Consider the following 4,910-nt stretch of genomic DNA (forward strand, 5'->3'; position numbering starts at 1 on the left):
CCGGTGAGCCGGCCGAATGCGAGCCTCGATGCTCAGGAGCTGCTCGTCAAGGGTTTGGGGGGCATCGGCGGCGATCTCTGCGCCTTCCACCCTCCGCCCTTCACGGTCAACCTCAATGGCTTGGTTGGCGGCCTGCGAGTGGCCAGGGAAGAAGCTGCCAAGACAAAAAAATGAAGAAGCAAGTCAAAAATCAGGAGTCGGCTCGACCTATAGTCGGCAGCTCGAAGAAAGAAAGTAAAGAAACTCACCATCAACGATGTCCTCAATCTCATGGAACCCGGAGGCCAGCAATTCCTCCTTGTCAGACCAGGAGGAGCGCTCGCTTGCGAACTCGGCCAGGAGGGCGGTCTCTGCTTCTTCCGCCTCCTTCTGCGTCTTCTTGAGTAGATCCTGCTGCTCTGCCAATTGTGCGGCCAGCTAATCGCGCTCTGCGGCGAGCTTGCCGCACTCCTCCCCCTTAGCGCGCAACGCGGAGTTGGCCTTGCTCAGTTGCTGTTGAAGAGTGGCATTGGCCTCTGAAGACAAAGAAGAAAGAAGGCGTTAAGTCATCAAGAAAGATGGTCGCCGGGGAGGTCTGGCCCGACTGCTCAGCAGTCGGCCCGAATCTCGGGGACTACAGCCCGCGGGTGCGCCAGCGCGCCCCCGCAAAGAAGAAAAAGGACTCACTCCGGCTCTCCGACAAGTCGGCGGTCCACTTGCCCGGCTCTTCAACATTGCGGTTGAAGGCGGTGACACGGAGGTTGTGGTAGTCCTGCGACAAGTATTTCAGACAAAAGTTAGTACCCGGAACTCACCAATTGGAGTTCCGGGCCGCCTGCTCAGCAGCCAGCCCGAAACTCGAGGACTACACCCAGTGGGTGCGCTGGCGCGCCCCCACAGAGACGAACAAGAAAACAAGGACAAAAGAGAAAGCATACCCGGACGGCTGCCCGCGACGCCAGGTACGCCTTGGTGCAGTTCTGGATGGCGTCGCCCTCAGCTCACAGCTTCATCTGGACGTCCAGAAGTGCCTGGTTCAGCGGGCCCGTGCCGCCTCCTCGCACCCACTCAATGGGCGTGGCGCTCGTCTCTTCGGCATCTGGGATCGCCGAGCTGGCGGTGCTGGTCTCCAAAGGGCGTGGCGCCGAAGTCGCCTTCTCAAGACGGCGGTGCATTGGTGAGCCGACTTGAAGGAGTAGCCTCGCCACGGCCTCATCTTCAGTCGGCGGCACCGGCGGGTCCGCCAGCTGTTTGCCTTGCGTGCTCCCAGACGGCGGCGGAGGTGGCGGCAGAACAATCACGTCCGGCATGGAGGTGTCTCCACCTTCCCTCTCCATGATGGGTTCTCGCCACCGCCTTCCCCAGTCTGCCCTGTGAACTCCAGAGGTGGCGGCGCAGAGTTCAGCGGGGTGACGAACACCGCCGATTGGCGGTGCGCGGCCTCCTCAGCCTGCCGCCTCGCCGCGGCAGCGGCTTCGGCCTCCGCCAGCTTCTCCAGGCGGGCGGCCTCTTCCTCGTTGCGCTTCTCTTGCGCGTTCCGCTCTGTCGCCTCCCGGAGGTCGGCGGCGGGGTCAATCCGCCGAGTGGTGGCGGACGTCTCCGCCGACCCCATGACGAAGGCGGCGACAACCCTCTCAAGAGTGAGGGGAGCCCTGAAGCGAGGGAAGCAAGTAAAAGACTCAGACAAAAGCCACAAAGAAGAAATAAAAGCGTTAAGATGGAATACTCATGCGGAGACCAGTGGCGGCTTCTTTACTTCCTTGCGAAAGCGGATGGCCTTCGCGGCCGCCTCGTCCCGCTTGGTCGCCGCGGCCGAACTCTTGGGCTTCTTCGGCCGACTGCCGAACAAGGTCGGCACGGCCCTGCACTTCTTCTCACCGCCTGGAGCGCCCGGCGCGGCAGAAGTGCCCGCGCCGGGATGGCCGGCTCCTGGCCGGTGGCGGGGAGCGACCTCCTCATCATCATCAGGCCAGTCCTCTAGACTAGCCCCGAGCCGCGGGCCGCCTCCTCCCTCGGCGTCGTCTTCCAAAGCCGCCGCCCCGAGATCGGGGTCGTCGACGTCGCTCTCCGCCCGGTCGGCGAGGAACTCGCAGGCCGGCCCCGCGGTGCCGGCTGATGGATGGAGGAGGGGATTCTGACCAAAGACGACTGGTCTGGTCGGACAAGACAAACTCGGCAAGAAAGAAGACAATTCAAAGAAAGAAGGAAAAAGGCAACTCACTGTGGGCGGGGGGTTGGCGCGAGAGTACGGCTCCTTGCCGAACCGCCAATCCTCCAGGAGCTTGTTGTCCAAGAGGTAGTTCACCATGTAGGCCACCTCCTCGTGAGGCATGTCCTTGGTGCACATCCGACTCGGGTCACGGTGCCCGCTCATTTGGCATATCATGTGGGGGCGACCCTGGAGCGGGAGAACTCGGCGCGCCACGAAGGCGGCCAGCAGATCCGGACCAGTCAGGCCCTCCGACTGCGTCAGCACTCAGAGTCGCGTGACGGTGCCGGCTCCCGCGAGCGTCAGCGACTTGGCCCGATACGACCAGTTGGGCAGCCTCACAGCCGATTGACCCATTGCCCTTCGCGAAGACGCTCTTCATGTAGAAGTACGATCGCTGCCACATCTTCACCGACTTTATCAGCTTGATGGTGGGGAAGGGGTTGTTGGCCTCCGCACGGCGATGGACGCGCCGCAGTGAGCCGGCACGCCTGTGGCCTGGGTGCCGAGCTTGGAGTAGAAGAACTCCCCCCAGAGCTCGATGGTGGGGAGGACTCCGAGGAAGCCTTCGCACAGGGCAATGAAGGCGGATAGCAGCACCACCGTGTTGGGCGTGAGGTGGTGCGGCTGGAGCCCGTAGAACTCCAGAAAGGAGCGGAAGAAGCTGCTCGCCGGCAGCCCCAGGCCGCGCAAGCAGTGCGAGCGGAAAATAACCCGCTCGCCCTCCTCCGGCGCTAGAGAGATCTCCCCCTCGGCGCAAGGCATACCCGCACGTAATCCTCGCCGGGAAGCCGATGAGTCTTGCGGAGGAACTCGATGTGGTCGTCGTGGACCTCTGAGCCATCCCAGGTGCCGGAATGCATAGAGGGAGGCGCGACGGCAGAGGAAGAGCTCATTGTGAGCGGATCGCCGCGGCGTTCGGCAAAGCTTGGGCGCGCGGCGGTGCGAGAAAGAAGAAGAACAAGAGCAAGGAGTAGCGTGGAGGAGGGGCGCGCGTGCTCTGCCGCGCCCCCCTCCTCCCCCTACTTATAGCCTCATGGGCTGCGAAGCCGAGGGGGCAGTCATGGGATTTACTGCGCCCACGACCCCATGACCCCCATGTTTCCACGCCAAAGTTACTGCGCGCAGTAACTTCACGGGAATCCCAACCATCCGCTCGGGCCGCAGCGGATCCGCTCGTGCGCCGAGGCACGGTAATGGCAGGCCCCGCCTGTGGGACTGTCCCGTCACGCGCGTGGGCAGGCAGACTGGCCCAGCCGCGTGTTGCCACGTGACAGGCCCGGAACGGGCGGCGGCCTGGAAGCTTAGCTAGGACGCCACTTAGATCCCGCCGCGGTGTTCGAAATATTGTACAAGTCAGAGTTGAGCGAGTCCGACTCCTTCTTGTCGGCCCCGCAGATGTCAAGCAAGATCCGTGTCTCGAGCACCCGGAAAGAGAAACTGCTAAGGCTCCTCGGCCGATCGTCCGCGGCGCCTCATCAGCTTTGGGGACTACTGTCGGAGTAATGGGCCACGGGTAGGCTAACCCGAGTCCCTGAACCTTTCAAGACATCTGGGCAGGCTGCGCCCCTCAAGACCCCTGGACGAAGAACCGCCTTCTGAGAAGTCGGCGGCAAGGCAACCGACTGCCCGCTCACGGCCGAGTCCCTGGGACGACTTTAGGATGAGCCGACTCCTGACTGACGACTTCCAGAGAAGCCGGATTTGGGGAGTCGGCCCGCGACTCCAACAAACCCCATGCCCTCATCAAGAGGGACGGGACGGGGAGTGGCTATAGTAAAGCCCACTCCCACCCCTATCCAGAAGCAGGCATGGCCACAGTACGCCGTACCCGTGGAGATCTCCGTCCGGCGCGGCACTGTTGCCATGCCGGCCTTGACATCAGCACCATTGGCAGAATCCTGCACCCACGACGGCTTGTTTGTACGACCCTAGGGCGGCGGGCCCCACAAGTCAGCGGGAGTCCAGAAAACCGCGAGAGCGTCACCAGTCAGACCCGTTGCGAGTCGGCCAGCCCCTCCCCCGGGGACCACGTGCCATTAACCAGATATGACGGGGAGTGCCAATAGTGATCGCCCGCCAGGCGGCGGGGCTGTTGCCACGACCCCATGACCAAGCCCGCGCCATTAGAAGCACGATACAGTAATCAGCAGCCGGCAAGACCCGCCAACGGCGGACACGGCCTGTCGGCGCCGTACCGGACCAGTTGGCGGGCCCCAGCAGTCGGCGGAGAAGATGGAGGCCGGAGAAACTGACGGCTGGGCCCGCGCCCGGCCGGATTACCATTGTACCCCTGGGGGGTAGGCCTATATAAACCCCCCAGGGCACCCATGCAAAGGGTTCGAATCCATTAGCACTAGACCAGATCATATAGGAAGGAGAAAGCAAGCCTAGCCTTCTCCTACCTCCAGGAAACAGCTCAAGGAGCAACCGTGTACATGCTTTGCCATAGTGATCATGCGGAGACCCCGCAGAGCAGTAGTAGGGGTATTGTCTCCCCGGAGAGCCCCGAAGCTGGGTAGGATTCACCGGCGTGCATGCCTTTGCCTTATCCCGTTTCCAGGCACCGGCGACGTTCTACTCGCCCCCACCATGATAAGCCATCCCTTGGCATATGTCGCACCCAACCCCCGACAACTAGCGTCTGTTATAAAGCGTGCTACCGGTATAGCTTAGTAGTAGCGTGGGTTTCCAGCGGGCACGTTACTGGTATGTTAGCCAC

Source organism: Triticum dicoccoides, chromosome 5A, assembly GCF_002162155.2.
Source record: "Triticum dicoccoides isolate Atlit2015 ecotype Zavitan chromosome 5A, WEW_v2.0, whole genome shotgun sequence".
Taxonomy (NCBI): Eukaryota; Viridiplantae; Streptophyta; class Magnoliopsida; order Poales; family Poaceae; genus Triticum; species Triticum dicoccoides.